General features: G+C 42.8%; 1 long non-coding RNA gene across 1 annotated transcript; it reads right to left on the reverse strand.

The window, feature by feature from the left end:
- Window positions 1–27,346, reverse strand: LOC105025646. Its single transcript, XR_001198575.3, has 5 exons — window positions 27,147–27,346; window positions 26,886–27,001; window positions 24,758–24,888; window positions 9,730–9,791; window positions 1–239 (listed from the first exon to the last, which is right to left on the reverse strand). It is a non-coding gene; the product is annotated as an uncharacterized LOC105025646 (long non-coding RNA).
- Between the last annotated feature and the right edge of the window lie 40 nt (window positions 27,347–27,386).

Below are 27,386 nucleotides of genomic sequence, written 5' to 3' on the forward strand. Positions count from 1 at the left end.
ATTTAAAACAGATGTCTTCTCCTTCCAGTCATTATTTCGAAGGCTCAGGACTCTGCTCTCTTCCTCCACCACTTGTGCCTTATTCTGTGTTCCTCTTCTTCCTCGTCTCTCCTTTTCACTCTTCTTTCCGACTTCTGTCTGTGTTCATCCTCTCTCTTCCACACCTCTTCTCAGTTCCACTGTTCCTCCTGTCTCTTTACCTCCTCTTGCTGCTGGCTCGCTCATTCCTGTCAGGAGAGCTGTGGGGAGACCAGACACGAAAAGGTTGTGTGGATTTGTACGTCCCTGATGTGTGTGTTAACCACTTACTTGTCTGTATCCTCTCCTGTTTCAGTCGTTTTTATGTGTGTAGCTTGGTGACGGCGATGTCTCTTTGTGATCTCTGCAACCCTGTCTCTCAGTAGTGACTGTAAAAAAGCACCCCCCAGTGATACTGGAGAGACGCCGGAGCATCACTGTCCTGTAACAGCTAGGAGACTCAGGGGTTAACGCAAAAACACACACACACACACACAGGTGCAGAGTTCAGTGAAAGCCCTGTGCAATTAAACAGCAGCGGGTGTAATTTGGTGACACTTCATAAGGAGGTGTGGGAAAGCCGTAAAACTCTCTGGTTTAATCTGGTCGGCCATTTTGTAACCTGGGGGGCTTGAATTGTTAGTCATTCATCCCACGCAGAGCACACGCTTTAACACGCAACACATGTAGCACTGCTGGCTACGCCACCACAGAAATGTCGTAAAAATAACCACATCCAGAAAGAACAACTACAACATCAGAAGTGCTCCCCGCACGTTATCAACGGGATGAGGAATTAACAAATACAGGATGACGTTTGCCAATGCAAATTTGCTTTACCCACTTCACTGTATCTCAGACACACTTCCGGCCTCAAAGTGTGTGTAAATGTGCACGTGCACAGGTGCGTGTTGAGTGGGTGTGTTTTTGTGTCTCCTCCACACCTCCATCTTGTCACGTGTGCTATTCTCCGATTGGAAGGTCTGGACGTCTCTCTCCTGACTGAGGAGGGGTCCTGTCTCCAACCCCTGGGGGAGGGTCCTCAGAACCCGGGGCCCCCAGCAGCTCCTCCGGGTTAACGGCCTTAAAGCCACGACAAAGACGCACAGCCATTTCAAAATGGCATCTGACCAAACCATTTCAGAAGCCACACGCCCAATTGAATCTGAAGTCAAAAACACACACATACGCACACAAACACACAGCCAGCCAGGCGACATCCGTCTGCTCCAAGCAAGCTGTCACTGGTGTCAACCCACACGCATCCCCCCAGCGCTAACTCCCAGTGTCACTGAGATATATAGATACATTTTTTAAGTTCAATAAGCAGTACTGCAGAGGCGCACACGAATGCACGCAAAAAAACAAACGCGCACTCACCTTAAGCTGCGGTACACCGAACTGACAGTTGCAAATCTCGCAAAACTCACGAGGAATCAGATGGGCTGGGGGGGGGAAGAGACTGACTGATAGGAACAAGAGCCTGACGATTTCTGTCTCATCTTAACAGGAATAGAGCATATTAGGAGCCAATGCACGAGTCCTAAGACATTTATGACTATGAAATATTCATTGACAAGTTTCAGTCCTTAACTTCGCAAAAGAGGCAATTTATCTGTCTTTTTTAACCTATTTTTCTACAGGGTTTCTTTCAGCCATTTCCCAAATAGCCAGAATTTTGTCTCAATTATCTGCAATTTCAATACCTTCTCTGACCTAGCTGCCGTTCCACTAGTTGAAATCTCCGCAAATATAAAACCGCCTGAAATGTATGAAATGGGGAACTTGAGAAAGGACAGGTCTGAAATTAGAGAGTTGAATAGAGAAATGGTTGATGAATGGGAAGTAACTACAGCCAATTTTGGAGCTATTTTGTGTAACAGGGCGGCTTTTCTAAAGACTGTAGATTGTCCCAGGGCTGAAACACTCTCACATGCTGGGATAAGAACGCCTGTCTCTCTGGCACACACACACAGAAACACACACACACACCGCGAGCATCTAATTGAGTTTGCCAGAGACAGGAGGTATCTAGTAGGGGTGTAACGGTACGCCTAACCCACGATTTGGTACGTACTGTTTGACGGTAACTGTTAGGAAAGTTTTCGGTAAAGTGCAAGAATGTCTTTGTCGACAGTTACTGAAAATCAGCATTCAGTTTAATTGACAAACAATGTGGCCTGCAGTGTGGTCTGAGTCAGGGTAGACACCGAGAAATACACTCAAATCTGATCACTAGTCAGACTGAACTCCCTGGCAAATCTATTACATGTCATTAGATTGGAAGCATACACGTTTTAACGGGGACGGTACTGTCACTGTCCCAGATCAATCTCTGCATGTTTCAGTAACACTGAAGTCATGTTTTGAGTCATGTTTCTGCATGACTCGCAAAGTAAGCAATGGAGTGCGCGAGTAGCGGACGATTGCATAAGCAGGAGCCCATTTCCCACGGGTATGCTATGCTATGCATCCTGTGGCCCTTTACAGAACAACCAATCAAGCAAAATAGTAGCAAGTCTGATTGACAAAGACTTCAATTCTCAATCCAGTATAGAAACATATCCTACAAAATCAGGGAATAGATGAACCAAGTTTTGCAGAAAATGGCTAAAAAAACTATTCGTAAACGTACTTTATTTGAAGTCGAAATCCATTCACCTGTTCTCAGTGCCGGCTCTAGCCTTATTTTGGGGGCCCCTCTCCCCTTCTGGTTGAAGGGGGCTCCCTAACAGCCAGAGGCCCCGGAGTGGTCGGGAAGACCAGGAAGATGAGCGTTGTAAAGAACTTCCGGTTAGCCGTTCATTTAATTCAGTTGAACGAGTCAGAAGAAAAAGACTCACTACTCTCCAGTCAGGAAGAAAAGTCGTTCAAATATAACGAGTCGTTCGCGAGCTACACATTAGCGTCTACGCGTTTGAGGTGCCAGCTGCTGTGTTGTCTACTGTCGCCAAGGAGTGGCGACATACAGTTATTGTTTCATCAACAACTCTGTCAATAACTGTTGTAATTTACTGGAATGCCAAAATGCTGGTATTATCACCATACCATACAGAATTATCACCATACAATACAGTATTATCACCATAACATACAGAATTATCACCATACAACACAGTATTATCCCCACAGCATAAAAAATTATCACCATACAATACAGTATTATCATCATAACATACAGTATTATCACCATAATATACAGAATTATCACCATAACCTACAGAATTATCACCATAACATACAGTACTTTCCCCATACAATACAGTATTATCACCATAATATACAGTATTATCACCATAACATACAGAATTATTACAATACGATACAGTTTTATCACCATACTTAAGTCCAGATATAATGTGCATTGCAGTTTCCACAACTGGACACATATCACGATTCAACACTGTGATTCTGTGGTTCAATGTTACACACAGTTCACCAACAATATTTGTCTGCCTCTAAAAGACCAGAGAGCCAAGGAGAAGGAGTTTTAATGGTAATGAAAGTGGTGAGAACAAATTCACCCATTAATATTGTCATAGCAATATATGTATATAAGGATACTTTCCCTTCACCATCCTTCACATTCTTCGTCTTCCATCCCTGTAACATTTCATCAAACAATACCTCTACAACGCTGAGGCTTTCAGTGGTGAAGAGGTGGGAGGGAAACAGGACACCATGGGGTCTACAGTGTTCCTGGTTTTATTAAACACAACTTTAAGAGAAATTCCCTGTTGACACGAATGAAACTGGTTACGTCGCAGGAAAACCGCACAGCAAATTTAATATTTTCAAATCACGAAAATTGCACCCTGCAAACTTGATAAATGCACAAGTGAGGGCAGAATATGTATCGGCACTAAACTATGGCATTCGTTAAAGGTTAATAAGTTGTGTCGCTTTTGTGTGGGAATACAATTTGGCACACAGCTATCGGTCTGCTAGAGCCGTGCCATGATTATCGTATGAAAATATGGGCTGAACACAGAGGGAAAATGACAGCGTTTAATAAATGACATTATGTCATAAGGAAAGATGAGGAAAGATGCTCCATTTAGAACCATGAGTGTTGTAATGATCAGGGCTCATAGATGGCTGGAAAAAGTGGCTGTTGGTGAGAGTGTGTGTGTGTGTGTGTGTGCGTTATTGAAACAGACTCTCAATTTCTCACTCTGTCACTCAGTGGTATTAGCCAAGCCTAACACAATTAGCTATGAATATGCAGCAATAACATGCAAATTGCCACCCCCACCCCTCGGCCTGTGTGTGTGTGTGTGTGTGTGTTAGGCTTACCCTCAGGGCAGTATTCTTTTGGTTCTGTAAACCCAATTCTTTCTACATCATTACAGCAGCGAAGCGTAATTCATCAGAATAACAAACCAACACACACACACACACACACACACACACCAACGCCCACGCAGTGGTACCTTAAGCCACGCGTGCCAGGGTTAATATCACCCGAGCAGGTCGTCGTCGTTAACCGTTTGTGTGTCTGAGTGGCAGCACACACACACACACACACGCACGCACGCACGCACGCGTCGCAGAGCGCTCTCCTCCGGCATGTCCCCAGGGTGATGTTAGACACTAGCACTGGGCTGCCACTCCAATTAACCCCTGTGTTAATGAGAGCAGCCCTGCCAGGCAGACAGATGGCACCGCTGGCACTGTGCCACACACACACACACACACACACACACCCACGTTGTACACAACCACACATTTTCCTGCGTCTCCCTGCTGTACGCCAACTGCCTTCCGTCCACTCTCTTGCCATCCCATCCACCCCCACAACCCACCCACCCTCCCAGCTGGTGAGCTGCGACATCTGCTGGGCCCGGACACGCCAGAGCAGGTGGCAACAACTGAGAGAGGAGGAGGGGAGGAGGAGAAGGCAGTGGGCTGCTAACAGCAGGGGAGGGAGGGAGGGAAGGGAAGGGTGTTAACCGACAGGGAGGCAGGGAGAATGCAAGCGAGGGTAAGGGGGGGGGGGGTGAAGGAGATGAGACCAACCAGAGACTTGACTGACCTTCCTGTGACACATTTACAACAACCCACCAGCTCACATGATTGGCCGTACCTCATGCGACCTGCCGTCACGGTTTTTGACTATTTCTCCTACAGCTGTTTTATGCTGACAAAGTTTTTCTCAACTACATTTTGTAGGAGTGTGTGTGTGTTTCTGTGTGTGTGTGTCTGTGTGTTATTCTGATCTACAAACAGTACTTGTGTAATCCAGATGTCCTCAGTGTAGTAACCCCTGGTAAATCATGACTTGTGAGGACATTTTGCTCATCCTCACTTAAATTGTTTTTTTAGGCTTCAGGTTAACCTCAGGTTCCTAATGGGGTTTTAAGGATTAGGTTCAGGGTTAAGGTTCAGGGTTAAGGTTCAGGGTTAAGGTTCAGGGTTAAGGTTTAGGTTAGGGGATTAAAAATCATCAATGTCCTCATAAGTAGTAAAACAAGTGTGTGATAATGATTGTGAGACAGCCTTTGTGTTCATACTGACCCATCGGGTATTGATTGGTTAGCTCGGCCAAATAACAGCAGAACATACACCAAGGTCCTGACAATGTCAATATAAGAAAAACAAGTGTTATTTAGGTGGAGGAATCTGCCACACGAAGCCTGGGGAAACAAACACTTACATTACCACACCATTAATTTTAAATGACGATATCACCGTACATCATTATAAAATGCTGAAGTACATCCTCATACTAAGTCATTCTAAATTATACCTGTGATACACATACAGTGGATATAAAAAGTCTACACATCCCTGTTAAAATGCCAGGTTCTTGTGATGTAAAAGAATGAGACAAAGATAAATCATGTCAGAACTTTTTCCACTTTTAATGTGACCTATAATGTTAACAATTCAATTGAAAAACAAACTGAAATCTTAAAAAATTAAGAATAAAAACCTTACAATAACCTGGTTGCATAAGTGTGCACACCACCTGCCATCATTTAAAGTGACTCTGATTAATCACAAATAAAGTTAATCTGTTCAGGATTTTCCTGACATTTTCTTAGTTGAATCTCAGAGCAAAAGCCATGGTCCGCAGAGAGCTTCCAAAGCATCAGAGGGATCTCATTGTTGAAAGATATCAGTCAGGAGGAGGGTACAAAATTATTTCCAAAGCATTAGATATACCATGGAAGGTCAAAAGTATGACCAGGTGGACAAGGACAGGGACAGCAATGGGCCCCCCAAACCAGGTACTCTGCAGGTGTGGAGCAGGACTTCATCTCCTCCTAACATTTTTAACTGGAGGAGACTGAGAAAAGTTAGAAAGTGCATACCTCATATCCCCCAGCACAATAATATAGCAGCGTATCACCTTGGAATTGAGACGGGGGGGTCCGGCGACACTGTGGCCCTACCCGGGGGAGGCCCCGGACAGGGCCCAACAGGCAGGAAATCAATCCACCCACATTGCCAGGCATCAACCAAAGGGACACCCACCAACCGCAACCCCCCTGAATGAGGGCCGAGTATTGCCAGCAGCGTACAGCCCAATTGCACAAGTGCGCAACAGAGAGTCAACAACAAGCCAGTGACTCTTCCCTGAAAGGCATTGGAGGGAGTGCATCCCAGTGGCAATGAGAGCCCACCTGGCAAGACTGCAAGGGTGGACAGTATCAAGCCTATTGGTCACCTTCATGCCCCCGGGCTAGGCTACACCTAATTATAAACCGTGCTGTAGAGATGAGTTTTTAGTAGACACTTGAAAGTTGGCACTGAGTTTGCATTTCTAACCTTAATTGGCAGATCATTCCACAGTAGTGGAGCTCTATGAGAAAAGGCCCTGCCGCCAGCTGTTTGTTTAGAAATTCTAGGTACAATTAAAAGGCCTGTGTCTTGCGATCGTAGGTTACATGTAGGTATGTATGGCTGGATCATAGTACAGGGTACACGCTGGCGGCTTACACATCTACATTGTCATAATGCGCGATCAGAATTATAGATAAATAGATCAGGGGCTAATTTTTTATTATTATAATGTTTGGTCAATTTGAGATCCAGGGCTATTCATAAAAGATCTGTGGCTATAGCCCCAGATGCCAAGGCCTAACGACGCCACTGGTGGAGGGAATAATGTACAGTTCCAAATACCAGGCAATTTTGGCACAAAACCTTCAGGAGTCCATTACAAAGCTGAAGATGAAGAGGAAGTTCACCTTTCAGCACGACAACAACCCAAAGCACACACCCAAATCCACAAAAGCATGGCTTCACCAGAAGAATATGAATGTTTTGGAATGGCCAGAGCCCAGACCTGAATTCAATTGAACATCTGTGGGGTGATCTGAAGAAGGCTGTGAACAGGAGATGTCCTCACAATCTGACAGATTTGGAGCACTTTTGCAAAGAAGAGTGGGCAAATGTTGCCACGTCAAGATGTATGATGCTAATAGACTCCTACACAATAAGACTGAGTGCTGTAATAAAATTAAAAGGTGCTTCAACAAAGTATTAGTTTAAGGGTGTGCACACTTATGCAACCAGGTTATAGTCATTTTTTATTTTTTTATTCAAAGATTTCAGTTCGTTTTTCAATCAAATTGTTCAAGATATATGTCACATTAAAAGTGGAAAAGGTGCTGACATTATTTATCTTTGTCTCATTCTTTAACATCACAAGAACATGGCATTAAACTTTTTATATCCACTGTACATACATACATATAGCTGTTTTATATACAGGTACAGCTATATACACCGATGAGCCATAACATTATGACCACTGACCGGTGAAGTTAATAACACTGATAATCTCATTATCATGGCACCTGTCAGTGGGTGGGATATATTAGGCAGCAAGTGTAAATTCTGTCCTCAAAAGTGTTAGTAAAGCTGTCCTTAAATGTCTTAGAAGCAGGAAAAATGGGCAAGCGTAAGGATTTGAGTGACTTTGACAAGGGCCACATTGTGATGGCTAGATGACTGGGTCAGAGCATCTCTAAAACTGAAGCCCTTGTGGGGTGTTCCCGGTCTGCAGTGGTCAGTACCTATCAAAAGTGGTCCAAGGAAGGAAAAACAGTGAACCAACGACAGGGTCATGGGCGGCCAAGACTCACTGATACACGTGGGGAGTGAAGGCTGGTCCGTTTGGTCTGATCCAACTGACAAGCTACTGTAGCTCAAATTGCTTAAAAGGTTAATGCTGGTACTGATAGAAAGGTGTCAGAACACACAGTGCATCACAGTTTTTTGCGTATGGGGCTGTGTAGCCGCAGACCAGTCAGGGTGCCCATGCTGACCCCTGTCCACTACCAACCCCTATCCAATGCCTACAATGGGCACGTGAGCATCAGAACTGGACCATGGAGCAATGGAAGAAGGTGGCCTGTTTCTGATGAATCATGTTTTTTGTTACATCACTTGGATGGCCAGGTGCTTTGTGTTGCTTACCTGGAGAACACATGGCACCAGGATGCACTATGGGAAGAAGCCAAGCCGGAAGAGGCAGTGTGATGCTTTGGGCAATGTTCTGCTGGGAATGGGTCCTGCCATTATTGTGGATGTAACTTTGACACGTGCCACCTATCTGAGCATTGTTGCAGTCCCATGTGCACCCTTTCATGGCAACGGCCACAAAGCAAAAATGGTTCAGAAATGGTTCGATCCAATCGATCGCCTGTGGGATGTGCTGGACAAACAGGTCCGATCCATGGAGGCCCCACCTGGCAACTTACAGGACTTAAAAGATCTGCTGCTAACGTGTCAGATACCACAGCACACCTACAGAGGTCTAGTGGAGTCCATGCCTCGACGGGTCAGGGCTGTTTTGGCGGCAAAATGGGGACCTACACAATATTAGGCAGGTGGTCATAATGTTATGGCTCATTGTGTAAATATAAAGGAAATGTATATCTTCTAGCCAACTCTGATAGCAATACATTTTCTTCAGTTGCTCCACATGAATGCTCTTTTATCAAATAAATAATTTTAATAAACTCTGAAAATATAATTATATAAATCCCTATTTAAGTCAATATAAATGAAACTAGATGAAAGGCATACACACACACACACACACACACACACAAAGATACCAGGTGTAACCCTTCAGGGTAGTGGAGTGTGTTTGGGTGTGTTGTGTTTAATGTTGAAGCTGTAGGTAGGAAACAACCCGGGGCTGTAACTCCACCCACTTCTGCTGCATTTCATTTGATCCCATTCAATTTTTTTATTTAATTTCTGTATTTTCGTAAAACACATCAATCCCACTTTCTCCAGATGACATTATCAGTAAGGATTGTTTTATTTGTTTTATTTATTTCATTTTACATTATCTATTTTTGTTGAAAATATTTCCTTTTTCATCCCCATTGGCTTTATTTATTTATTTCTAAGAGCGAGAAAGCAGGACATGGAGCCACACTGCATTCTGGGTATATTGCTTATTGCTTTGCCTATCGCCGTGGGGACGGCCTTGTTTTACGGTGGCTCTGCTGTTCAAATCCCCCATGGACCGAGCTCCTCCTCAGATACCTACCCCATCCATCTCATCCCTCAGGTGAACCCACTCCACCGTGTAGAAGAATTCTAATTAACATCTGTGAGTGATCACAGGAGGGCAGGCGAAAACAAAAATAAAACAACTTCAGGTACAGGTATGTAGATATCCCTCGGCAGAAGAAATGCATTGGGTTTCATTAGACTAGGTGAGTCGGATGCTTTATAACTTACGTGGGAGTCGAGGTTTCGATCATCTTCTGCAATGAGGTAGTCCTTAGAGTGACCCCAGAAACCTGTCACATGACAGGCGGGGAAGGAATGAGCGTGACGAATGGAGAAAAGACTGAAAGAAGTCCTACTTAAAGTCTAACGCCATCAATCATATTTGGAAATGGTACAGTAAGAGTCATTAACATCATGGCATGAATGGATCAGCAGGCTCACATTAGCTCTCTAACGGCCCCACTCAGAAACAGCCAAACATGGACAAGATCAAAGGAGATATTTGATGAAATATGATTATGCTAATAACATTTAGTTATGCATCATTCTCCTCTATGGGGATTAAATCAAAAACTTTGACGCAATCTCTGACATGGAGTTGTGTTGAACTGAAAGGAGTGTATTCAAACTAGGGTTAACACACACATACTACACACAGAAAGAAAAAACCCCACACATACACACTTTGGTATTCGTACATTGAAAAATTTAAATGCCTATACTGTATATATTTGTTGATTATTCAGAGTATGACTGATGCGGTCCTGAATCCTTAGAATGGTCAGAAGCAGGAAACACATAACCTAAGGAATTCATGGCAGACAGAGAATAGAAACAGTTACTTTTCAGGCCTTCTGTTCAGGCCCTGCACATGGGGCTGATGTTGTCCTTAGATAGGCACAGAAAACGCTGAACAAAACATGCACATGTCAGCACACATAGTGTTCAGTAAACATTTCCTACCTAGTCAGGGTGTCAAAGTGTTCAGTAAACATTTCCTACCAAGTCAGGGTGTCAGTGTTCAGTAAACATTTCCTACCAAGTCAGGGTCTCAGTGTTCAGTAAAAATGTCCTACCTAGTCAGGGTGTCATAGTGTTAAGTAAACATTTCCTAGTCAGGTCGCCAATGTGTTCAGTAAAAAAAAAAAAAACAGTAAAACATTTCATAAAAAGTCACCATAATGTTCAATAAAAGGACTCTACCAACTCAGGCTGCCAATGTTCAGTTCACATTTCAAGGCTCAGACAATGTATAAGGTATAAAATAGATTGAGTGGAGTTACAATTCCAGCTTTAAGGGGGAAACTGGGTGGAAGACTATGATATCTGTGAAGACTAAACGGTTTCGGTTCTGGACATGTAGGGTGATCTCAGAATGGTTTAGGTTCTGGACATGTACGGTGGCCTCAGAATGGTTTAGGTTCTGGACATGTAGGGCGGTCTCAGAATGGTTTAGGTTCTGGACATGTACGGTGGCCTCAGAATGGTTTAGGTTCTGAACATGTAGGGCGGTCTCAGAATGGTTTAGGTTCTGGACATGTAGGGCGGTCTCAGAATGGTTTAGGTTCTGGACATGTAGGGCGGTCTCAGAATGGTTTAGGTTCTGGACATGTAGGGCGGTCTCAGAATGGTTTAGGTTCTGGACATGTAGGGCGGTCTCAGAATGGTTTAGGTTCTGGACATGTATGGGCGGTCTCAGAATGGTTTAGGTTCTGGACATGTAGGGCGGTCTCAGAATGGTTTAGGTTCTGGATATGTAGGGCGGTCTCAGAATGGTTTAGGTTCTGGACATGTAGGGCGGTCTCAGAATGGTTTAGGTTCTGGACATGTAGGGCGGTCTCAGAATGGTTTAGGTTCTGGACATTTTGGGGCGGTCTCAGAATGGTTTAGGTTCTGGACATGTAGGGCGGTCTCAGAATGGTTTAGGTTCTGGACATGTAGGGCGGTCTCAGAATGGTAGTAATTATTTGAAGACACGAGTGTGTGAGCGCTCCGTCGGCGGCTGGAAGCTGTTGCTGGGTCGTGCCAACGGCAGCACAGGTGAAATATGATCCAGCCTGCACTCTATCGCCACGGTGACAGGGGTCGCTCTGGAAAACGGAAATCCATGCCGTCAGTAACGACTCACAGGTCAGCAGGGTGACAGAGGCAGACGGGGGGACGACGACACAGAGAGGCGAACAGCCCAAGAAAGGCCCCACAAACACACACACACACACATTTATCAACTTGAGCATTATTGAACTGGCGATCCTAACGTAGTGACTGGCCATGTGTAATACTACTCAGGTTAGTACGTTAATACTTGGTGTGTGTGTGAGAGCTCTGCACTGTCTCTAACGAAAGACTGCTTCGCAGTCAATCCCCCAAGAGCAAGGGACAGCTCTCTGACAGGAAACGACAGACAAACATCCTTTCAAACAGCCTTTCTGAACAAATGAACGGTGATTCTGGTTTTATTGTGTTGTAAGGCGGTGTGTACAAGACTGTGTGTGTGTGTGTGTGTTTCTCCCTACACACCCAATCAGCTTCTTTACCAGAATAAAACATTCACACATTGCCTATATAATTTAATCCACTCTGCAGCAACGAGGTGACCCCAGAGACACAGAGGGCACATTGTGTGTGTGTGTGCGTGTGTGCACGTGTGTGTCTTTAGCAGAACTGACCCTTCACAGAGGTCAGTGGCAATTACAGCATGGTATATATACATGGTGTACAGGGCGGTGTCTGTGACAGTGGTGAGACCTTGTTCCGTCATAAACACGAGCAGTACACTATCTTACACCCTGAATGGCAAAACACAACCATTCATTATCCATGCAGTCCCCTAAACACATACATACTGTGCATACATACATGAACACGCAATCACACGTCAACTGCTCAGTTTACGTGCGTATGTGTAGGCTTTGAACACTCTCTCTCCTTTCACCACATCTCACATTCACTAAACTATCGTTACCTACCTGCCTCTGACCTCGACCCTGGCCTCTTAACTAAGCGGCAGTGGAGCTTTTCAGGGATGTATTTTTATTTCAAATTCTTTAATGGTGTTTGCAATTTGTGGCAAGTATGTGTCTGTTATTTTGCTGTAATTATCGCATGACATTAGGAAGTATAGCTCTGTCGCAACTTTGAGGAGCCCAGTTTGGGAGCCAGGTTTATCTGTAGCAACCTGTTTCTATAGTGACTATATCTCTACCTCGCTCATTCACTATTATCTCTCTACCTCTCTCATTCACTATTATCTCTCTACCTCTCTCATTCACTATCTCTCTACCTCTCTCATTCACTATTATCTCAACCTCTCTCATTCACTATATCTCTACCTCTCTCATTCACTATTATCTCTCTACCTCTCTACCTCTCTCATTCACTATATCTCTCTACCTCTCTCATTCACTATTATCTCTCTACCTCTCTCATTCACTATATCTCTACCTCTCTCATTCACTATATCTCTCTACCTCTCTCATTCACTATTATCTCTCTACCTCTCTCATTCACTATTATCTCTCTACCTCTCTCATTCACTATATCTCTACCTCTCTCATTCACTATTATCTCTACCTCTCTCATTCACTATTATCTCTCTACCTCTCTCATTCACTATTATCTCTCTACCTCTCTCATTCACTATATCTCTACCTCTCTCATTCACTATCTCTCTACCTCTCTCATTCACTATCTCTCTACCTCTCTCATTCACTATCTCTCTACCTCTCTCATTCACTATATATCTCTCTACCTCTCTCATTCACTATTATCTCTCTACCTCTCTCATTCACTATTATCTCTACCTCTCTCATTCACTATATCTCTACCTCTCTCATTCACTATATCTCTACCTCTCTCATTCACTATTATCTCTCTACCTCTCTCATTCACTATATCTCTCTACCTCTCTCATTCACTATTATCTCTCTACCTCTCTCATTCACTATATCTCTCTACCTCTCTCATTCACTATATCTCTCTACCTCTCTCATTCACTATTATCTCTCTACCTCTCTCATTCACTATATCTCTCTACCTCTCTCATTCACTATCTCTCTACCTCTCTCATTCACTATCTCTCTACCTCTCTCATTCACTATCTCTCTACCTCTCTCATTCACTATATATCTCTCTACCTCTCTCATTCACTATTATCTCTCTACCTCTCTCATTCACTATTATCTCTCTACCTCTCTCATTCACTATATCTCTCTACCTCTCTCATTCACTATCTCTCTACCTCTCTCATTCACTATCTCTCTACCTCTCTCATTCACTATCTCTCTACCTCTCTCATTCACTATATATCTCTCTACCTCTCTCATTCACTATTATCTCTCTACCTCTCTCATTCACTATCTCTCTACCTCTCTCATTCACTATTATCTCTACCTCTCTCATTCACTATATCTCTACCTCTTTCATTCACTATATCTCTACCTCTCTCATTCACTATTATCTCTTTACCTCTCTACCTCTCTCATTCACTATATCTCTCTACCTCTCTCATTCACTATTATCTCTCTACCTCTCTCATTCACTATATCTCTACCTCTCTCATTCACTATTTCTCTACCTCTCTCATTCACTATATCTCTACCTCTCTCATTCACTATATCTCTACCTCTCTCATTCACTATTATCTCTCTACCTCTCTCATTCACTATATATCTCTCTACCTCTCTCATTCACTATTATCTCTCTACCTCTCTCATTCACTATATCTCTCTACCTCTCTCATTCACTATTATCTCTCTACCTCTCTCATTCACTATATATCTCTCTACCTCTCTCATTCACTATTATCTCTCTACCTCTCTCATTCACTATTATCTCTCTACCTCTCTCATTCACTATATATCTCTCTCCCTCTCTCATTCACTCAGTTTGTTCCTTTGTCCATGAGTTCCTCGTCTGTCTCTCTTCAACCTCTTCTACTGGTTTCCCTCTCTCTCCTTGTCTATTTCTCATTCGGTCCAAACTAAATCCTACGGAAGCAGTACGGCAGGCCCCAGAACAGGGCGCCCCCAGAACAGGGCTGACCCGTGGCCAATATAATCACCACCGCCAACATCACAGAACACACCACTCTCACCATTCTACACGGATTACAACTCACCCATAATGCTCAGCATGTCGGCCACAGAGGAACGACACACGTGAGAAAAATACCTTTGGTCAGTCCTGGAAACAGGAGTTCTGGTGCAGGTACCACAGATTAGAGCCAAGTAATATTGTCCAAGCAACACGACGTATTGTCAAAAAGGGAATCGCTAGATATAACTACAATAACTAAGTAACAGTGTAAATAGAAACAGAATACAAATGTGTTCATGAATGAGAGCACCAGTCATTTAGATGAATCAGACAGAGAGGGGAATTAATAATAAGAAATAAAACAACATTAGCTGATTAACTATGTATGTATAGAAGGAATTGGGGGGTTATTTATGGGCAGCGGGGTCCCTGTGTCTTGAATAGACTCCACAGTGTGTGTGTGTGTGTGTCTGGGAATGTGTATCTGTGTGTGTGTGCTCTATGTTAATGAGGTGTGTGAAGGTTATGACCAGGGTAAACTCATTTGTTAGAGGGACGACTGAAAGGCGTATGAGTGTGTGTGTGTAGGTGTGTGTGTGTGTGTTTGTGTAGACCTAACGCCACTCCATCATAAAAAAGAGCAGAGAAGAAATACTATTAAAGTAATGGTCAGCAGCACAGATGCACACACTCACACACTCTCTCACAAACACACACTCCCAATCACACACTCTCACACAAACACACACTCACACACTCTCCCACAAACACACTCATGTGCCTTGCAGTCGTCCCTCTAACAAATGAGTTTACCCTGGTCGTAACCTTCACACACCTCATTAACATAGAGCAAGCACACACAAACACACACACATGGATACACATACACACGCACACACACAGACACCCACACACACATTCACCCACACACATAACACAGTGTATTGAATAAGGATTTCTGTTGCATCACAGTGGAATAGAAATACATTTCAATCTCCACCACACGTTGTAATGTCAAATTGTAAGAAATTAAAAATGATTAAACGGTCATGAAAAATAAATCACTAACGCACGTTGATTTCGCGAATATTCTCGCCTCTGAGTCAATCAAGATTCGAAACATTCGGCGGTGTTTATTTCAGTCTTCAGAGGAAAACGTCGAAACACACCTGAGGAACGGTTCCTATTCTTCTTCCCAGAAGAGACTCTGTCCAGGTGTTGGGATCAGGGATCGACAACCATTTGTCTGAGATTGTAAAACAGATTTAGGTCAAAACTGGAGCTTGGAAACTGTCACTGTATTCTTGGTATAATTCTGTCATATTATTTGTAGTAATACTAATGACTAAGTATTACTAATAGTTGTATTATTATTATTACAATTATTACTATTATTGCTAATATTATTATTAGAAATGTGCACAGTTCCATTTTAAATTTGTAAGTACAGTTTTCTACTGACGGAGAAGAACCAAGCGAAGAGAAAATGTATCAGAGGCATTGTACTGAAAAAACTTGTGAGAACCATTGTCCTGAAAAAACTGGTGAGAACCACTGTGCTAAAAAATCAACGAGAACCATTGTCCTGAAAAAAATAGTGAGAACCATTGTCCTGAAAATACTAGTGAGAACCATTGTCCTGAAAAATCTAGTGAGAACCATTGTCCTGAATAAACTAGTGAGAACCATTGTACTGAAAAAAATAGTGAGAACCATTGTCCTGAAAAAACTAGTGAGAACCATTGTCCTGAAAAAACTAGTGAGAACCATTGTCCCCAAAAAACTAGTGAGAACCATTGTCCTGAAAAAACTAGTGAGAACCATTGTCCTGAAAAAACTAGTGAGAACCATTGCCCTGAAAAAACTAGTGAGAACCATTGTCCTGAACGCAGGCAGTCAAGGTCAGAGAACCGGTTGAGGCCCTAATGTAGGTCAGACATTTTTAGATATTTCCGTAGTGTTAACCCTTCTAGCCTTCCTCCCTCCTCTTTCCCCACTGCCCTTCTCCCTCTCTCAAACCTTATTCGACTCCCTCCGACTCTTTAAATGGGCACCCCATCTTTAGTTGGTTTTAAAATGTAGAGGTGAACTTAAGGACTAAATGTGGCATCAAGGAAAACAAGAGAGGCAACAACAGTCACCACATCAAATCATGAAAGAAAAAAGGATGATCATTTGAGGAAAGAGACCTACCATCTAATTTAGCAATGCGTATTTGCGCTGTCAAATTTCCTTTTTTTATTTTTTTTTGAAAGGCTGTATTGAAGAAACTTTTAAAAGAACCATGCAGGACATTTTAGAGACAACAAGGTATGTGCGTTTTCTGTCTCATCTCGTGTCCATCATAGGGGGCGGGTTTGTTTTGAATAGAGAACACGGTGGGCCACGGAAGGGGGCTGGTATCCCTACGGAAATAATCGGAATAATAATCCCAGATAAGGTACCGAACAAACTGACCACATGTGACTGAAAAACTACACCGGGTTCAGTTACAGGCAGGATAATCTCATCAGCATATAGAGAAACTTCAAGCACTGCCTTTATCGTTATAACCGTGTTTTGCTACAGCCAAAGATCCAAAAGCCAGAGCAAAAAACAGCTTTGAAAGTGCAAAAACCACACAGCAAGGACATTTTATTTGGATTCAACCCTGAGTGTTAAAATCAACACATTCAAAGTGTATATATATGAGACTGTCAAAATCAGTGTTAAATTGACTCATTATAAAGTGTTGGTTCATATAACACAGTGTAGGCAGATTAACACTCAGGTTGTTGAGAAACAAACCCCCTCAGTGTTAAATTACCCCTTTATTAGAGATGAGCCAGTCCTATTTACATATATCCCAGCATGCCTTTTACATTACCCTGAGAGAAAAACCCACTCATGAGTGTGTTTCTCAGTGTTGCACTGAACACCTCTCAGCCCTGTAGCATTCACAAAGCGACTGAGAAATAAATTCATATTCCATGGATACAGCAAGTGAATGACCAAACGTTTCATAGTTTTATTCAATGCCATTTGGTCATTTACGTTATGATCTTCTCATGGACGGCAGTGGACGAGTCAGACACAGGAAGCTGGTTTGTGAAGGGAGTAGACAACAAAAACCCAGCAGATGTTTCGAAACACACTGTTACATGTTCAGAAAAATGGCCCGAATAGACGAGACCACAAAGCTTTTTGATGTCCCTAACAAATACCCGCCATGTCTCAAGTCACAGGTTGGACTGAAGCAGCCCTAGTGCTTCTCTCTCTTCCATTCTGTGAGACAAGCCCTCACTGGTCTCTCCCCTTGCTGATATATGAAGAGAGGTTTATAAGGGCAGGCCAGTACACATGTAAGTTAGGACTTATAGTTGACCTTACAAAGCACTTAGTCCCCCCCCACACACATTCTCACAGCACCCCCCACCCCCACCACCACCCAAGCCAAAGTAATGTTGACTGGCCCCCTACAAGCCATTTATTCACCTAACCTCCGTCAAGACCACATCAATCAACATTAGGAACCATCCCCCTCCCTCTCCCCCTCCCTCTCCCCCTCCCTCTCCCCCTCCCTCTCCCCCTCCTTCATTAGTTCATTCTTCTCTTTGCCTGCCGAGTCCATTTCCCTATTTCGTTTTCTTTGTCAGACATCCTCTTGCTCTCTTTCTTAGTTAATTCCTCCTCCCTCCCTCCCTCCCTCGCTCGCTCTTGTTTTACCCCCTCATAGATAGATAGAGACGTCCTCCCTGAGACCTAACCTCGTATTGGCACCTCTATTGATTTTAATAAGTCTAATTAGTTCATTATTCCAGGGTTCAAGAAGGCCATCCATTACAGGCCATCCCAGAGTTAATATGCTAATGAGCCCGATCAATTATCACTCAAAGCTAAAGTCATTAACAACCATATTAGCATAGTCAACGATCGCAACCCCCTGACCCCTCGTGTTTTCTCTGTGTCGGCATCTCTCTCCTTCGCCCACTCTCTCTCTCTCTCTCTGTTTCTCTCTCTGTCTCTCTCCCTCGGTTTTTCCCTCACTCTGTTTCTCTTTATCTCCGTGGTTCTTCCTGTCTGTCAATCTCAGTGTCTCTCTCTGTGAGTCTCTCTTTCTCTCTCTGCCCATGTCTCTCTCTTTGTGTCTGTCTTGCCACCATACAGACATAACAGTCTACATATAGGAGTCCATGTCCTACATAATCACACATCGCAAAACAAGTTGCCTTGTTTTGCGATGTCACTCATTTGAGAACGGGGATGGAGTGGTTATTCTGGTGACCCTAGTCACTCATCTGAGAACGGGAATGGGGATGGAGGGGTTATTCTGGTGCCCCTAGTCACTCATCTGAGAACGGGGATGGAGGGGTTATTCTGGTGCCCCTAGTCACTCATCTGAGAACGGGGATGGAGTGGTTATTCTGGTGCCCCTAGTCACTCATCTGAGAACAGGATGGGGATGGAGTGGTTATTCTGGTGCCCCTAGTCACTCATCTGAGAACAGGATGGGGATGGAGTGGTTATTCTGGTGCCCCTAGTCACTCATCTGAGAACAGGATGGGGATGGAGTGGTTATTCTGGGGCCCCTAGTAACTAATTTCTTCCCTCCTTGACTGTTATGATCAGATTAAGATCAGATCTGTGCTTAAGAGAAACCTGCGCCCCCTGGAAGGGCATGCTGGGTATAAGATGTTCATTCTGGGGTGGAAGTGACCAGTAGTCAGGATCAATGGATCAAAGTGGGATCAACTGATCCTTTTATGATCTGTTCTGATCTCTGCTGATCTCCCAGGGCCTGCCACCAGCACAGGGTATAAACACGTAACACACAAACACTCCCACACACAACAACACATAAACACACACAAACACACACAACAACACATAAACACACACAATCACACACAAACAAACACAAACAGCAACAAACAAACACACAAGCATGCATACACCAAAGATCAGAGGACAATTAGCGGTGAATATTTGTTTTTTGTTTATAAAGAGAAGGAGAGGAGCATGAGAATACTTTGGATAGACAAAAGACATTGAGAGAGCTGGGAGGAAACAGACAGGCAGACAGAAAGGCAGGCAGACAGGCAGACAGACAGACAGTAAGAGAATGATCTCTTACTGCTCACATCCAGGATGTAAGACGAAGTGTACGAGAGTCCCTGTCCATCTTCCAGTCCAGCATCTCAGAACTCAGTCTACACCCCCTCTCTACCAGAACTCCCATCTGTTGAATCCTGTCCTGTCCAACACACACGGAAGACAAGCAGAGAAGTATTACATAACACGTTTAAGTCATTTGACACACTCTCTTCTCCCTTCACACTCTCTTCTCCAGAGCAACTTTCAGGGGCTATTATGGAACCGTCCGTTGCTCAAAGGATTCGATTCAGCAATCCACACGGCGACAATCGATTCTTTTTATTTAGTAAATGCATGACCTCTCTGACCAGACACATCACATCACTCTCCCAAGTTTAGTCAGAATGGATCCGATATGTGACGTGCGGGACACTTTACTAAATCGTTCAGCATATACAGACAAGCTTATAAAATTGGCTTCTTCTTTAAATGACCGAAATAAGGAGAGAGCGGACGGAATATGGCAGCTTATATACGAATCACTACAGAGATGAAAACTCTATTAAAACCATTAGAACACAACATTACTGGTTCAAAGAAATTGCTAATATAACAATTCAATCAGACACTGCCTCTCATATTACCCTGCTCATTGCATGGTATACATTGTAGAATTGCACAAAAGTAGCGATCTAAATGATCGCCAATAGATTTAATTTTCCAATTATGGACATTAGTGAGATGCTCACCACAGTCGGGGGACATGTGTGTAATTTACAGTGGGGACAGTTCATTCCTTCCTGACAATCTAATCCACCACCAGAATCAGTCTACAGAGACTAGGGACATCAGCAACTTCAAATTTTAACAGAAGACTCCAAATCTACCTGATTCATAAACCAGAATAAAATAAATAGAACAAAACAGTAGAACATGCACAGAGAAGGGAAGCCAGTACTACCCGATAAAGTCAAGGGGGAAAATGCATCTTTTTGGGCAGAGCATTAAGCCAAATTAATTTTGCTTTGAGAAACCAGTAACCTTAACACATACCTCCACATCCATGAATTTTTTGTCAACACAATTGCTGATCCTTTTCCCAAATCAAGTTATCAGCAAACCCCTACAAGCATAGAGAAATATAGCCTGTAAGTCAACATAGTCTGTTTACTCATCAACAAACAACACCGCTTTCAACTTCTGTAAAAATCAATAAAAAAAGAAAGTATAATTTATGGTTATTATTAATCAATTATTAAAAACAAACTCTGAGCTACGTGCCCTTAAAGAGAGGTCAGCAGCCACATGCTGAGATAGATGGTATTAATGTTTTATGTATTAAGAATTTAGACCCACAGTACGTTATCCATATGATCAGTCAAGAAGGCTGTTGTATATAGCACTAGCCTAGACACTATATAAATACTAGCAGAATTGTATTTGCAGGTTAGCTGATGTTCGGTAGCATGTAAGAATAAAGTAGCAGTTTAGGAGAATCATGTTACTGTTAGGTAAATGGTAAGCACAGGGTTTAGTTAAAATGCTTGAGTTCTAACCAAAATAACCCCAACTGAAAACGTTGCTGATTTATTCACTTCCAGTCATGGTTGTATTTCATCGAGCCACTGCAGCTTTCTAGACTTTTAGTCCTGCTGCTCTCTGAAACTCTGAGTAAATAATTGCAGAGAACGAACCACCTATTGTTGGTTCATTTTCTAAGGCAAATAATTTCCAGCGATTACAGCTAAAAGGAAAAAAGACCTGAAAATGAATACAAAGAATTACATATCTGACCTTGTAGCCCAGCGAAAACTGAAATGACCATTTGCCCAATCACATAATGACTCATAAGTGGTGTGTGCGTGCATGTAAAACTGTCATGAGATGGGAATAGCAGCGTGCGGTGTTCTACGCCTGCGATTCTAACGCCACAACGATACATTACAGTAAGCGCTTTAGAAGCATGCGTGCACTCCACGTCAACCAATGCAGGGGCACATGTAGTATAATAAAGGTTTAGAAAGGGTGTCCGGACTGGAATATTACTGTATAATAAACTCTGTTTGTGATTATAAGTGCTTTAAAGTCAATCATGCAATAATAGATAGCTCTGGCCCAGGTTGAGATCCAAATGTCCCAGTAAAAGTGTAAGTGGATTAAGGTGGTCGTGTGCATGGTATAGAGGGTATTTTGGTACAGATAATCACAGTTGACCATGAGCATGATGTTCTTAATGCTTTCTATCAAGATTATTGTAATATGAGTTGAACCAACCATTATCTAGTCAAACCTGACAGAGGTGTCAAGATTCGACTAGCAAAAACTAGGATTACCGATAGACTAGGATGTACATCAACGCATATCAAAGTAGCATGGTATAAATATGGAAGGTATTTTACTCAGTATCAACCCATTGGTTGAATTACTATGTGAAGAAGTAATCGTTAATAGAATGCATGGAACGTAAACAAATGACAGAATAAATGTCTCATATGTTTAAGGTCTTACCCAGTGCACTCAATAATTAGTTAAACTGTATGTAAAAATAAACAAAAAGGTCTGTGAAAAATCAGCTTGAGCTCACTCTAAAAAAAAAAAAATCGAACTATCAATTGAGAAAATATTGACATTGAGAAATTTTATTTTATTCAAGAATCACAGTTGGAGGATTGCAGAAGTTGCATACATCTTGTGGTCACCAAGTCTCCAAAACAACAATTAGACGCCAGCTCCACGCCAACAAGTAATTTGGTAGGGTTACCAGAAGAAAGCCTCTGTTTTCTCCAAACCACAAAAGTAAGCGCCTAAGGTTTACTAAATGGAACTATGATTGAAACCAAATTCTATGGTCTAATGAGAATTAATGTAAACTTTTTGTCAACAAACCGCAGTGTTGGGTCTGCCTTAAAACATAATCATGTTCAAACCCCACTGTAAATTGGATTGTGGTGGATCTGTGATGTTGTGGGGCTGTTTTACTTCAAATTGCCTTGAGAAACTAGTTAGCATAGATGGCAACATAGACTCCATCAAGTACCATGAGTGTTTAGGTCAAAAGCTCTCTGCCTCTGCCAGCAAGCAAAAACTAGGTTGTTGTTGGAACCTCCAGCAGGTCAAGCGTTCTAAAGCATACCTCTAAATACAGACAAAAATGATTCACTGACCATAGGATCAAGTTGCTAGAATTGCTATCACAGTCACCTGACCTAAATCCTGGAGAGTCCACAAGCGAGAACCAAGAACTCTGACTGAAATATGCTCTTAAAACCCCTCTAAAAACACCAAGGTAATATCAAACAATCTGGGATCTACCGGCTTCTCTTGCCACAATCAGTGTCGAAGTAGATGAGTCATCTTTCAGAAAGAGACCGCACAAACGTGGCCTACATGGAAGGTCAGGAAGGTAGAAGCCTCTGTTCTCACAAAGAAAATCAAGACATGACTGAGGTTTACCAGAAAACACCTGGGTAAAGGCTAAAACTAATGGAAAGATGCGCTTTGGACAGATGAGTCAAAGGTGGAACCCCAATGCCAGACTAAATATCTGCTGAAAACGAAACACTGCCTTTGAACACAAGAACTTAATACCAACCATAAAGCATGGAGGCAGTGGCATTATGGTCTGGGGCTGCTTTGCTGCCTCAAGGCCCGACCAAATGCCTTTATTGAATAAACCATGAAATCTCTATTTTACCAGAGAATTCTTGAAGACAATGACGCCATCTGTCAAAAAGCTGAAGCTGAACTAAACACGGATCTTGCAACTGGACACTGATACAAAACAGATGATGTTAGAGACAGATACGGTTATAAGAAATTGCTACACGATGTCAGCCAAAGGGGGCGACACCAGCTAGTGAAGCTAGGTGTGTACAATTTTTTTCTGTACTATGAAATTGCATTTGTGTGGATTTTTATGAATAAATTACTTTAAAGTAGAATCTTCCAGTGCCATTTGTTACATTAGGTTACCTTCATCTGCCAGTAGTGTTGAAGTGAAGATTACATATCCAAACGAAAGGGGCACAGCAATCTTTGCTCCCTCATTGATCTGACTGCTGAACAGCAAACAGAATGTTTCAGTGAATTAATAACCCCTGCTATTATAATGAAAAGTATTTGAATTTCCATCCCCCTGGGATCAAGTGAAACAAGTCCAAACATGACTACAAAACTCAAACAGTAGATTAGTTAATCCATGTTTTACCAGCCTTTAGAACTCTGTGACTAGGAATCTGTGGGAACCTTTCACCAGAGAAAATCTCAATTCTGCAGATAGTAACTGTCCTGTGGCCAGATGTCTGGGAAGTGTTATACTTAACAAACGGGGCTGGCTTCAACCAATCCCACACTCTCAGTCTGTACGGTCAAATTGTCCCACACCAAAACAAATATATGGCACACAGAAAATGCAATTTATGCTATAATCCTATTTATCTGCAGGTGCACCAGTATAACTACAATAAAATATCAGGTGTCCCCCACCCAAACATTTATGTGAGCATGTTGATTACATTGTAGAGTGCCATTCCTGAGTTTTTTCATTTCTATACATTCCATTCTGCAAAAAGCCTTGAGAAGACATCACAAATGTTTACTGCATTTACGCACGACAACTAAAGCAAACATTAAAGCGCTGAGGACAAGTGCCATTTCAGTCTTAAGAAAATGGAAGAACCCGGGAGAAAAACAAACCTATTGACCTACTCAACCTCTCAACAGTTATGACTATTCCCTCTCATTCATATTATTATGATGCTTTGTCCTTAAATGTCCATAGTTTGCCACTATTCCCCATCTCCCTGGGGGCCTTGAAATAAGCTGGTATAGTCACAAAGACGTACTGTACCACAGCCTCCCTCTTACAATCACATTGTTATGTTTCGCTGTTGGGCCCTTTGTTAGCAGTGAGTGAGTGATCATGCTCTTTATGTTGTTGTTGATTAGCCTTCAAATGTCTCTAGCTTTCTGCCGTGATTGGATTGCAACAATAGGGGCTGTGCAAAATTACATTCCCATATAAAATCCATAGGCGAGCGCGTCCACTCGGTGGTCCACTGAAGGCCAAAGCATTCCATACCTTTCTATACCACGCTGTGACAAAGCTGAGGTGGAGGGGTAAGGCTAACTCAGAAATTAGGCTAACCTTCACAACTGGATCGGAGACTCGGCGCGGATGGTGATCGGACCCTGCTGTGGGCCTCTCTGTCTCGAGCACCTCCACTCCAGCACACAGTTCTGGTCAGCCTCATAGGATCTGAGGATGTGGACCTTCATCTATGAAAAGCAGAAAAACAGACTGATGAATAGCCCTCAACTAGATGAAAGTGTTTCATTGGTGAACAACAGGTAGGCGTAAGCAGCCTAGACACACTGTTGTGTGCCTTTGTAAAGAACAACAACCACAAACTTGTGTGAACAGGTTTGACACTGTGCTGTCCTTACGGGAGAACACGGACTGTCTTCAGAAAGGAGTCATTTTCAAAACACTAAACAAAGAGGAAGGTTCTGGTTTGCTCAACGTTTGTTATATTGTCAATAATGTGTTGATGTATTATTTGAAAGGCGGTCCTGTAGTGACTGACCATCTGAAAAGATTACCTTACTATGCTTTTTATGTAAGCAAGGCCGGTCATTTTATTTACTTGATTGTGACAGCTACAATGCGGTCCACAAGTATTTGGACAGTGACATATTTTTATTGTTTTGGATCTGTACTTCAGCACTGTGGATTAGAAATGACGCAATGACGATAAGTGCATAACTTCAGCTTTATTTCGGGTGTATTTCCATCCACATCAGATGAACCATTCAGAATTTAAGGTTACCGAAAGTATTTGACCTTCAACCTTTTCAGTCATTGTTTCATTTCAAATTCAATTTGCTGGAGCACAGAGCCAAGACAACTTTCGAACAGCACTCATAATCTACACCTGGACCTGTATCGTACCACTAATTGTTATATTCAGTCAACACAACGGCGAGCCCTCCGTCACGGCCTGGTGAACTACACTCCCATGATGCCTTGCTGTCAGCTCAGTGGCCAACACGGACCTGTGAGACACGCGGACCACCCACGTTCAAACCCAGACGGTGCCACGTCTGTCCATGGCTCACAGCTGTACAGCAGAAGGCTGTAGATTGACCGCGCGTGCCGTCTTGGGGTTACGAGAGCTCCCGAGTTCCAAACGGCTAACCTCGTTAGGCAGCTCCAGAACTGGACCGGTTGACCAAAGCCCATCTCGGAAACCTTGTTAGACTTCCTTTGATGCACGGCCGTATGACTTACAGGCGGTGTCTAAACGATCTCACATGACAAGCCCAGATGATTAGAAGGCTTTTAAACATGGCTGCCGGTTCGCGTCTCTGTTTCGGGCTGCTCCGGTGAAAGCCCTAATGTAATTTTCCACCTGTTACAAGGGCCGTGGCTTCATAAAGCCAACTCTGCGTTTCCCTCTGTCATTTGTCCAGCAGTGAATATCGTCCTGGTCGTGCTTACTGACTGCAGATAGCCTATTGTTATTTAGAGAGGAGTAGGCTTATGCAGACCAGGGACACCTAATATAATAAGCAGGAGAGGCCAAACTTGAGTGGCTACTTGGCTGCAGTAGCAGCCCTGATCTATTGCCATGAGAATTCATATGGCATCGACTTATTCATCTGTTCAGGGGTCTTGAACACGAGCCACCCGTGCCAGAGGTCCAGACTTTCTGGCAGGGACAGATGAAGAACCTTTTTACGGAACCCTTCGTGTACCCACTAAAAAAATGAGGGGTCCCCAAGTGTTCTTTAGGAAGGGCGAGGACTCGAATGACCCTTTGAGCTCTCGAAAAGGTTCTTTGAAAACAATTGTTTTTTTGCTGAATATTTCACGTGTTTCGCTCACAGTACTTTGAAAGTGTCATTACAGTTGATTTAATGTGTTTTGTCATCATTCCGTGGCATATCGTGCGTGACTATGCTAGAACCGATAACAGTGACATTTGAAAGACTTCTGTATGGCCTTCTGTCAGTCAAGTGAGAACCAAAGTGTGGTTAACACTTCTTCCAGGGGTAACCGTTCTACTAGCTATCTTGAGTAAACTATTTTCAGAAAGGGTTATCTTATAGCACAGGGTCCATTTAAGGGCATGCTTCTGTTTTCTCAGTTCTATATAGCACCAAATACCTCTTACCTGGTACTAACTATTTAGCTAGAAACGTCTTGTGTGTGTAGTTATTGATGGAACTACCTGCTTTTTGCATTTAAGTGACGCTTCAACTTGTCCACCCACCTGTAAAATGTCTTAATTTAGCTATGCAGTTTCGGGTGTCAATCTCCAGGTGTCTCAACCTCTCATACAGCTGCTTGAAGACATACTGGAGCAGCTTCATTTGTTTGGTAACAGAGCTGTGAAAAATGCCACAAGTCGTCATCAGCTCTGCACGTAGAGGTTTTCTGATGTGAATGCTTGTCACTTTCATGACCAGCACACTGTGATTTTTCCTTGGAAATTAATGAATACTTGCTATTATGATCCATTTAGCTTATTCACCTCAATGACAACTGAACCTTCTTCTCGTTCAACCTGGTAAAAATATACACATATAACTTGCTAGTTATTTAAATATTCTCACAGGTACTCATCAGTGAGATTGCTACAGTAGCTGTCATACACAGTTGTTTCATTCATCTCCGAATGTCCTTTACTCTGTTTTTTTAAATCGGTCGTCTTGATATTTAGGTTGAAAAATAAATGAGAAAATAAATTACAGTTTCTTACATTTTTATTTTA

This window comes from Esox lucius, chromosome 21, assembly GCF_011004845.1.
Source record: "Esox lucius isolate fEsoLuc1 chromosome 21, fEsoLuc1.pri, whole genome shotgun sequence".
NCBI lineage: Eukaryota > Metazoa > Chordata > Actinopteri > Esociformes > Esocidae > Esox > Esox lucius.